Here is an 11,692-nt window from a genome sequence, read left to right as displayed (position 1 = left end):
TTGTTGGTCCGGTTTGAAGGCCTCCATGTGGTCCAGTAGAAGTCCACGTAGTCGGTGTTGGCTTTGAAACGCAGCGACTGGCCACCATCAGGTGGACCGACTCGTCCTTGTAGGACTCCTCCTGTAGCCTTGAGGGGACCACAGGAACATTCAGTAGCTGTTGGAGTTCTTCCTGTCAGGCTCGTGGTAGAACGTCTCTGAAGTATCTTGTACTTGTCTTATCTGGAACAATCTAACAGCCTAAACTGTTAACAGCGGTGTAAAGAAGCAAACACACAGGCATAGATTAGGACTCAAACTAGATTTATTTTAGAAAACAAATCAGCTTAGAGGCATTTGTTCACACGTGGCTGAATAGGAGGCCGTCCAATCAGATTGGAGGTCTTCACTCTGTAGGTTGTTTGTTGGGTGAGACTCTTGGACCTCCATCAGCTGACGTGGATGTTTGATGGTCTTCCTCTCTAGTGCCAGATGATTCATCCATGAATTCAGCAGCTACAGACTGAAATGAAGCTCATGCTGCCGTGATTGAATTCCTGTTCCAGATCAAATGTTCAGAGCTCACCTTGAATGCAGCCGTCTGCTGTCTGATAGTTTTTCTCATTGTAGTCTTCAATAAAGTCTTTTTCCTCATGTCAGGATGTGGTGAGACTCTTTCTCAGTCGCTGCAGACGTCCCTCATTGTGCATCTCCAGAGAAGAAACAGAAAAACTGGTCACTGCTTCAGCATCACAAACGCTCTCCAGCATTGAGAGTGTTTTAGGAATTCATTCATTGTGTTGTGAACTTTGAAGGAGCAGAAACTTTACAGCTGCCAAAGATATGAGCTCCAATTCTGGATGTTTTAGGAAATGAAGTTCATCAAATGAACACTTGATTTTTGCTGATGACTCTCATTAAATTACTGAAGAAATCTAACATAAAAACCTGTAAACTCTCAGGCAGCTTTTGTTAAAGTTTGTCTATAATTCTATCATCATGTTCTGGAACCAGGACTCTGCAGAAGTTCCTTCAATCAGATACTTGTGTGTTTCTATTTAAGGCCTCAGGTTTGAACGTACAGCAGAGGATTAGAAAGGAGCGATTTTAATATTTAAATCAGTCCTGTAAATGTTTGGAGTAAAAATGATTCATATTTTGATTTAGATAGATTTGTGTCAAAGAATATTGTAGAGTCTCACTTAAATATATCCAAATGAATTCAGTGTATTTACATTTTATAGAATATTTGATTTCTTAATCTCAATACTGTAGGGTCTGACCCTAAATATTATAATGATGATGTAAATTTAAATAATAAATAATATTGTAGTGCAGAGTCATAAACTTTAATCAGCTAAACTTACATAATAAATATCACTGCACAATCTTAACCTGAACATTCATATTATTGAGGTAAATTTACATAAATCCTGATATTCTAGAGTCTTAACTGGAATATTTCTAACATGAATCTTTTTGTATTGTGCTGATAAACAACAATAACCAGACTTTCAGATAATATTTATTCACTGTGTATTGGGTAGTACTCATTCTGATTTAGACTGATTAGCATAAAGAACCCTGTGATGTTTATGGTTTACAGCTGAGAACTGGTTGCTAAAAGTACAGAATATTATTTCTTGTTTTCTGTGTGATAATTGGCAGTAAACATTCTAAGAAGTGGAAATTGTCAGGGTTGTAATATTGCTGTTCTTGCACAGTATTTGTCACTTAATTGCCCTCAGGATGCTGTCGTTGAGCTACTAGTTTTACAGAACAGGCAGATGTTGCAGCTAATGATGCTGTAATTCACATAAACAAGGAAACACATCCATCATAATTTGAATGTTAACAGTCCAAAATGAAAAGGTCATATAGAGCTTTCCTATTGGGTTAAAGAGCCAAAAAAACATGTAAAATACTTTGTAAAAGCGAGAGGTCAGTAGCAGCTTTCATTTTTTCTTACAACCCCCCCAAAATATCTGTTGTACCCCCCGTTCCCCCCCACTAAAATTAATCTGGATCCGCCCCTGTTAATGAAGGTTTATAATTGTCCCTTACTGCTTTACATAGCCAAAAAAAACTTTTTTAGAGGACAAATAATCATTTATATTAATCAGTTAAATACCTGATGTATTAATTAAAATAAAAAATGTTAATTATTTGCAGCTTCAACTCTAATAAACAGTGAAAAAGTCAAACTCGTGTCAGATCAGAGTTCACATTTATTTACCTTCTCTCTTTGTTTTTGAGGCTTGTATCTTTTCCTGCCGTCTGATTGGTCGGCCGCTGACACACCACCTGGAAACATCAAACAAACCAAACAAATCAACTTCCTGTCACATGACCGAGGAGGCACCATGTGACCCCCGACTGTTTACCTTCACTTCCCTGTTTGACCCACAGACAGACGTCAGTTTATCTGCTTAGAATCATCATATTATCATCCATTTATCTATAAAATCTATTTCCACCATTCATTTAAATTCAATCACAAAATAATAATAATAATTTACTGATTTAGACAAAACTTTACATTGAAAACATCATTTAGATCAGGGGTGTCAAACTCATATAGTCCAGCTTCCACCTTCAGTCCAGTCTGATCTCCAGTAAAACCAGTAAAACCACAGCATAATAACCTCTAAATAACCACAACTCCTCATGGTTCCGAATGTTGACATTTAAGGAATTATCTTTTTACTAAACATCATGAACAAACTGAAATTTATGAAGAAAAATAAATTCAGTTTCATCAACATTCAGCCTCAGTTTATCATTTCCACATTACAACTTCCAGATCACAAAGTGTCGACAAAGGAACACAACATTTAGTCACCTGGAACTGAACCAGAGAAAATTTTACATTAAAAAAAGATAAAAAAACAACATAAATAAGACAAATTATTACAAAATAAGACACATAACGACAAAAGCCAAAAATAAAATAACAAAAAATGAGACAAGTGACACAAAACAATAAAAAAAGCGACAAAAAAGTTATAAAGCAACAAAAGAATGGACAAATGACACAAATGAGACCAAAAAATGACAATACCGTGAAACAAAACAACAAAAATGATACACAAAATAATGAATAAAAGAAAACAAAAAAAACCTCAAAAATGAGACAAAAAACACAAGCGAGACAAAAAGGAAATGCAAAATGACAAAAACATGAGACAAACTACAAAATCAGTCAAAAAACAACAAAAACAGACAAAAAATTACAAAACTGAGACACAAAACGACAAAAGAACAATGAACAATCTAGTATTTCACTTTATGATCTAAACAACTTGTCATGGTCTAGAAATGATTTTAAATTAATAGTTTTACTAATTTACAATCTGCAGTTAATGTCTTCTCTGGAATTTTTACACTTTGAGGACCGGATTGGACCCTCTGGAGGACCACTTTTGGTCCATGGGCCTCATGTTGGACACCCCTGGTTTAGAGGGTTGATTTGACAGGATAAGGTTGGATCAACTTAATAAAATGTCTAATTTAAACTAAACTTTCTGTGTTTGTTGATTTAAAACTAAACTCGAGTTAACCGGCTTGAAAACTTCATTTTTCTTCACTTTGAGTTCAGGATTTCTTCCTACTAAACCCACCTGGACAGTTTCAGACAGTTCAGATTCTGTTTTAAAACCTGCAGCTAAAACTAAAATGACATAAAGGACATTTCAAGGTGAATAATTTTTATTTTAGTGAATATTTCCACTCTGATCCCACCAATAGTCGACTCACGTTCACGTTCTGTAGCTAATGCTAATGCTAATGCTAGTCATATTTAGCAGAGAAGTTCTTCATTTTAATAACCTGGTGGATTGTTCAGGAAAGCAACGTAAAACCAGGTGTCGTTTATTAGGAGACAAAAGAGACAAACAGTGAATCCAAGCGGACCGGAGTCTGAAACCAATCCAACCAATCAGGACCGACTCTGGTCCAACTCCTCCAGTAAAACTACAAAAGGAAAAAAACTACAAACATGGCTGCCACACCCCAGACAGGTGAGCTCAACATGAACGCTCAGTGCTGTGATGCTGCAATCTGATTGGACAACAGGACGGGACAACGGTCCAATCAGGACGGTCGTTGGGGGAGGAGCTAAAGTTTAATTTGACAAATCTGCCCGGATACAGACGAGTTTCCACATCTGTTTATAATCTGTGGTGAAATTATGTTTATGATAAAACACAGAAACAGTCAATTAGAGACTATTTTCCTGTTAGAATAATTAGTTAACTAAAAGCTATGACATGAACAAAAATATTAAAAAGTGAAAACTGTGGGAGACAATCAAGTTGGAGCAACTTTAAAAACAGTTTTTGTCATTATGATAATTAACATACGTGAGACACAAAAATGTAATTTAAATAACGTTAGAAAACTAGTTGGAACATAATGCTGTCACCACCGTGCTTCACATCATGATGATGCCACCACCATGCTTCATATCATGATGCTGCCACCACCGTGCTTCACATCATGATGCTGCCACCACCGTGCTTCACATCATGATGCTGCCACCACCGTGCTTCACATCATGATGCTGTCACCACCGTGCTTCACATCATGATGATGCCACCACCATGCTTCATATCATGATGCTGCCACCACCGTGCTTCACATCATGATGCTGCCACCACCGTGCTTCACATCATGATGCTGCCACCACCGTGCTTCACATCATGATGCTGCCACCACCGTGCTTCACATCATGATGCTGTCACCACCGTGCTTCACATCATGATGTTGCCACCACCATGCTTCATATTATGATGCTGCCAACACCGTGCTTCACATCATGATGCTGCCACCACCGTGCTTCACATCATGATGCTGCCACCACCGTGCTTCACATCATGATGCTGCCACCACCGTGCTTCACATCATGATGCTGCCACCACCGTGCTTCACATCATGATGCTGCCACCACCGTGCTTCACATCATGATGCTGCCACCACCGTGCTTCACATCATGATGCTGCCACCACCGTGCTTCACATCATGATGCTGCCACCACCGTGCTTCACATCATGATGCTGCCACCACCGTGCTTCACATCATGATGCTGCCACCACCGTGCTTCACTTCATGATGCTGCCTCCACCGTGCTTCACATCATGATGCTGCCACCTCCATGCTTCACATCATGATGCTGCCACCACCGTGCTTCACATCATGATGCTGCCACCACCGTGCTTCACATCATGATGCTGCCACCACCGTGCTTCACATCATGATGCTGCCACCACCGTGCTTCACATCATGATGCTGCCACCACCATGCTTCACATCATGATGCTGTCACCACTGTGCTTCACATCATGATGCTGCCACCTCCATGCTTCACATCATGATGCTGCCACCACCATGCTTCACATCATGATGCTGCCACCACCGTGCTTCATGTCATGATGCAAAACAAACAAATGCATAAGATTTCATGAAAGCTCTCAATAAAATACATTAAAAAACACATTATTCTATCAAAATGGTGCAAGTACCATCAAATATCTGTAAAATAATTAGATTTTTTAGAAGTTTTAATTGCAGTAGAACAGGATAATTTTATGGTCACATCTTGTCAAATAAAAACTAAAATATAATGATTTTCGACGAGTTGCTGTCAAAGGAAATGTTGGATTCATTTCTCTGTATAATTGTAAAAGCTAATGCTGCTAATTGGTTCTATCTTAATAGAAAAGAACAGAATTGAAAAGAATAATCACCTCCTAATTAAAATTCTTCTTCACCGGATGATTCATTTTGGATTTTTGCTGTCAGATATTCAGCCGCTGGTTTGTTGTTTACCCAGAAATTTAATGATTTCTTTAATTTGGTTTCATTATTTTTCAGATCACATCCAGTTATTGTTGTTTGTAGTTCAGAGCTTTTCATCTGCGCTCAGTAATTAGACGGGTCGGCAGGAAGTCTCACTTTGTGTTATTGTGTGTTATTGTGTGTTTGTGTTGCGTAACTCCCAGTGAGAGTAGCCTGCACAGGAAGCCGGTGAATCTCTGAGGATTCAGTCAGTCGTGTCTCTGAAACCTGCTGAGGAATTAAATAGAGATGATCTCAGAGACAGAAACAGAAGATGCTGAGAGGATCAGAACCAGCAGGAAGCAGAAGGATTTGGTCCTCATATGAAGTCCAGAACGTCAGTTTATGTCTACAAAGAACACAATCATCTCTCCAACATCTAGAGACTCCTTGTTCTTCTTCTTCTTCTTCTTCTACTCCTTTTTCTTCTTGTTCTTCTTCAGGCATCTTTCAGGTTATTCTGGTCAAATTTCAAGTCATTTTTTAAGCAAATTTAGAATAATTTTGGATCCATGTTTGTCTTTTTAATCAGGTTTTTGTCATTTTTGACAAATTCAGAGTTATTCCGGGCACCTGTTTTGTAATTTTCTACCTTTTTTTGTAAATTTTGAGTCATTAAAGACAAGTTTGTTTATTTTATTCAACCACTTTTTACTGTCCAGATGTGTTGCAAGAGCTCTGGGAGCAGAGCATCGTCGCACGACTAGGACTTCAATGGGATGGAAGCAAATTTTAAATCGGGTTTTAGATTTTTACAACAACAGTCTGAACTTTTTTATTGCACCTGATATCATGTTAGAGTGTCCTGATTATTATTGAGATTGTTGATGTTTCAGCCTCAGTAAATTCAGCTTTAATGGAAAATTGTTGCAGATTTACGACTGTAGTAAAAATCACAAACCTGATGCTTATTGTCACTTGTTTTGTGTCTCTTTGTTGTAGTTTTGTCTCTTTGTGGTCGTTTTGTGTCTCTTTGTGGTTGTTTTGTGTCTCTTTGTGGTTGTTTTGTGTCTCTGTGGTCGTTTTGTGTCTCTTTGTGGTCATTTTGTGTCTCTTTGTGGTTGTTTTGCGTCTCTTTGTGGTCGTTTTGTGTCTCTTTATTATTGTTTTGTATCTCTTTGTGGTCGTTTTGTGCTTCTTTGTGGTCGTTTTGTGTCTCTTTGTGGTTGTTTTGTGTCTCTTCTGGTTGTTCTGTGTCTGTGGTCGTTTTGTGCTTCTTTGTGGTTGTTTTGTGTCTCTTTGTGGTTGTTTTGTGTCTATTAGTGGTTGTTTTGTGCCTCCTTATTGTTGCTTTGTGTCTCTTTGTGGTTGTTTTGTGTCTCTTCTGGTTGTTTTGTGTCTCTTTGTGGTCGTTTTGTGTCTCTTTCTGGTTGTTTTGTGTCTATTTGTGGTTGTGTTGTGTCTCTTCTGGTTGTTTTGCGTCTCTTTCTGGTTGTTTTGCGTCTCTTTGTTCTAGTTTTGTGTCTTTTTAAGGACTGTAGTAAAAGTCACAAACTTGATGCTAATAGATGAGAGTAAATTACGATGTGAATATTATAAATTATTGTTCTGTTTGTGTTGTTTGGTGGCAGAATCTGATTTTATTTATGAAACTATGTCACTGAACCTGTTTTTCTCCTCTGTGTTGCATCATTCTGAACATTCTACACATGTGTTTGTATTCCAGTAACCTCCGTATTGGCTCTGCAGGGCGTCTGCACTCATAGTTTCCTGCTGTTTATTCTGAGGCTCCACTCCGACTCGGACTTTACTCACGTTCATCGTGGTCGTCCTGAAACCTCCCAAACGTCGGCTCCTTGTCGGCCTCCTCCTTGTTCCTCTCATGTTAAACACACAAACATCTGGAACGTCACAGCTGGAAGTTAATAATAAGTTCACGAACCTTCAGCGTCTCAACAGTCTGACAGAAATCACACACAGTCAGAGGTCAGACTGGACCTTTATCTGCAGCTGCACTTCTGGATCTGGGTGCGAAATAGTTCAATTATGAAAGTACAGTCAATTTAATGTGCACATTTTTAATCATGTATATATTCCAAATCCATGCACAATATTCTAATTTAATGTGCAATCTTTCATGTGCGACATTGCTTTGCTACCTCTCTATGAGGTCGTTTGTGTCATTTTCTGTGTCTATATTTGTGTGTATCTGTGTGTCTTTAGTGTCATTTTGTGTGTCTATATTTGTCTATATTTGTGTGTCTCCATACTGAGGATCTCTTCTGTCCGTCATTCTTCTGGTTTCCTGATCTGAGACCACTGAAGGGTTGGGTTTTATCATCGTTTATCGCTGCGTCTCTCAAATATTTGTCTGAATCTGAACCGATTCTTCTTGGGCTCATTGTTCTCGGGGTGTTTCCTGACTCACCGTTCTGTCAGGGATCAAGCACGAGACCAGGGAGGTTTGAGTCTGAGAAGCAGGAAGCCTCTGAATAGCAGCTCATCTATTGTCTGAGCTGCTGCAGTGTCTTCCTCCTGCAGAACCCGACCAAACCCAAGGAGACTCTCCGGCACCAGGAGGGAAGCTGCTGCTGATGGAGGGAAGCTGCTGCTGATGGAGGGAAGCTGCTGCTGATGGAGGGAAGCTGCTGCTGATGGAGGGAAACTGCTGCTGATGGAGGCACCAGGAGGGAAGCTGCTGCTGATGGAGGGAAGCTGCTGCTGATGGAGGGAAACTGCTGCTGATGGAGGCACCAGGAGGGAAGCTGCTGCTGATGGAGGCACCAGGAGGGAAGCTGCTGCTGATGGAGGCACCAGGAGGGAAGCTGCTGCTGATGGAGGGAAACTGCTGCTGATGGAGGGAAACTGCTGCTGATGGAGGCACCAGGAGGGAAGCTGCTGCTGATGGAGGGAAGCTGCTGCTGATGGAGGCACCAGGAGGGAAGCTGCTGCTGATGGAGGGAAGCTGCTGCTGATGGAGGGAAACTGCTGCTGATGGAGGCACCAGGAGGGAAGCTGCTGCTGATGGAGGCACCAGGAGGGAAGCTGCTGCTGATGGAGGCACCAGGAGGGAAGCTGCTGCTGATGGAGGCACCAGGAGGGAAGCTGCTGCTGATGGAGGCACCAGGAGGGAAGCTGCTGCTGATGGAGGCACCAGGAGGGAAGCTGCTGCTGATGGAGGGAAACTGCTGCTGATGGAGGGAAGCTGCTGCTGATGGAGGGAAGCTGCTGCTGATGGAGGGAAACTGCTGCTGATGGAGGCACCAGGAGGGAAACTGCTGCTGATGGAGGCACCAGGAGGGAAGCTGCTGCTGATGGAGGCACCAGGAGGGAAGCTGCTGCTGATGGAGGGAAACTGCTGCTGATGGAGGGAAGCTGCTGCTGATGGAGGCACCAGGAGGGAAGCTGCTGCTGATGGAGGGAAGCTGCTGCTGATGGAGGCACCAGGAGGGAAGCTGCTGCTGATGGAGGCACCAGGAGGGAAGCTGCTGCTGATGGAGGGAAACTGCTGCTGATGGAGGGAAGCTGCTGCTGATGGAGGCACCAGGAGGGAAGCTGCTGCTGATGGAGGGAAGCTGCTGCTGATGGAGGCACCAGGAGGGAAGCTGCTGCTGATGGAGGGAAACTGCTGCTGATGGAGGGAAGCTGCTGCTGATGGAGGCACCAGGAGGGAAACTGATGATGTTCTAGAGGAGGAGCTAACAGGAGAACAGACACAGAATCCAACATTTATTACTATACGTCTGAGATTACTTAGATCTAGAGAAGAAAAACCTGCAGACTGAACTCTGAAGGAATTAATGGACCTTTATTCACGATTAATTACAGGGATGGATTTATTGAAGTTCAAAATAATAAAAATTCTAATGATTAATATCCTAAATGAACAAAACTCTATTTGGAGCAGCTTTAAAAACCTGAGTTCATAAATATGGTTAAAATGAGACACAACAGTTCTTTATAATAAAGCCAGAAAACTATTTCAAACAACTTAACTTTTATGAGTAATGAGCTTTAAAACTGTGCTGCTGATCAATAAATAATTAAAAATACGTTTGATTGTAAAACGAAATTCCTCCTCACTGGTTAAATACTTATTCAAAAAATTTATTATAAAGGTATTTATTTTATTTAACAAAATATATTTATATATTTTTATTTTCTTTAAAATAAGCAATTTATTTATCATCAAGTTTATATATATATATATATATACACACACACTTTAAAGCAATCTGTTTATTTATTTTAAAGTAATATATTTATATATTTACTTATTTTATTTCAAGTAATTTATTGATTGATTTATTTTTTTTCAGTAATCTATTGATGTATTTTATTAAAAGTAATCTTATTTATTTAGTTCGTTATTTTAAGTAATTTATTGATTTATTTTAAGCAATCTATGTATTTATTGTTTATTTTATCTAAAGTAATCTATTTCTTTATTATTTTTTAACAAATGAAACATAATTCAACAAAGTTTTTATTGTAGTTTAGCAAAACTAGAAAAGTCGACACAATAATATTAATATTGGTTATTTGAAAATGTTAAATTATTTTTTTTTCTTTCCAGTTTACAGCAAATAAACTGCCAGTAAAAGACATTTATATTTATTATAACATACGTGATTTAATCTGTCTCATTAGTTTAGTTTAGTCAGATTCCTTCTATTATTGGTGAGAATTAATTTAATTCAATTCAATTCAATTTTATTTATATAGCGCCAATTACAGTCAGATTGTCTCGAGATGCTTTACAGAACCCATATGCCTGACCCCCAGAGCAGCCTTAAGGAGACAGTGGCAGGAAAACACCCTTTTAACAGGGAAAAAAACATCGAGCAGAACCCGGCTCTAATGTGGGGGAACCATCTGCTGCTGGCCGGACGGGTTGAGAGGGACAGAAGAGGTAGAGAGGTGGAGATAGAGGTGTAGAGATAGAGGGATAGAGGTAGAGGGGTAGAGATAGAGAGGGATAGAGATAGAGAGGTGGGGGGGGACACAAGGACCATAAAACACACAGTATAATACATGCATGATAAGACAGATGATACATGCAAAGTACAACTAACATGGAAACTGATTATAGTTTACTGCTATGGTGTACAGCTCTGGCATAGTCAGAACGAGGTCAAGGGTGTGATTAAAATTATGAGTTGGTTTATTTACATGTTGAGAAAACCCAATTGAGTCTAATATTGAATTAAAAGCAGTCGTAAGGCTGTCACTGTCCACGTCAACATGAATGTTAAAGTCATCCACAATAATGACTTTATCTGAGCACTAAATCAGATAAAAAGTCTGAGAATTGAGATAAAAACTCAGAGTTAGGAGCAGGAGGACGATATACAGCAACAAATAAAACTGGTTTCTGAGCTTTTAAATCTGGATGAGAGATACTGAGAGTAAGATTTTCAAATGAACTGTAACTAGGTTTAGGTCTCTGGTTCATTTTTAAGCTACAGAGGTAAATTGCTGCCACTCCTCCTCCTCGGCCTGTGATTGGAGGAACATGACAGTTAGTATGACTAGTAGGAGTTGATTCATTTAGACTAACATATTCTTCCTGCTGCAACCAGGTTTCAGTCAAACAGAACAAATCAATCTGGTTATCAGTTATCAAATCATTTACTAACAGAGATTTAGACGAGAGAGATCTAATATTTAACAGACCACATTTAATTGTCCTGTTTCTTCGCTCAGTTGAAATAGTGGTATTAATTTTAATTAGATTTTTATGGTTACTATGTCTTTTGTTTATATTTGAATTGTTTAATTTATTGAATTTTGGTGGTCGGGGGACAGACACAGTCTCAATAAAGCTAACTGAATTCCTGGAGGGTGACAGCTGAGAGGAAACTGCAGAGAGGTGTGGAAGACTACAACTCTGCATCCTGGTCTGAACTCTGGGTTGTCATGCTTTAGGAGTTCTAATA

At 39.5% G+C, this 11,692-nt stretch overlaps 1 long non-coding RNA gene across 1 annotated transcript; it reads right to left on the bottom strand.

Moving 5' to 3' along the window:
- Window positions 1–286: 286 nt before the first annotated feature.
- On the bottom strand, window positions 287–1,882 carry LOC129350209 (uncharacterized). Its single transcript, XR_008603557.1, has 2 exons — window positions 566–1,882; window positions 287–502 (listed from the first exon to the last, which is right to left on the bottom strand). It is a non-coding gene; the product is annotated as an uncharacterized LOC129350209 (long non-coding RNA).
- Window positions 1,883–11,692: the final 9,810 nt, after the last annotated feature.

Source organism: Amphiprion ocellaris, chromosome 12 (assembly GCF_022539595.1).
Source record: "Amphiprion ocellaris isolate individual 3 ecotype Okinawa chromosome 12, ASM2253959v1, whole genome shotgun sequence".
NCBI classification, from domain to species: domain Eukaryota; kingdom Metazoa; phylum Chordata; class Actinopteri; family Pomacentridae; genus Amphiprion; species Amphiprion ocellaris.
Note: the sequence above shows the minus strand (reverse complement) of the source record. Positions and strands in the feature narration are given on the sequence as shown.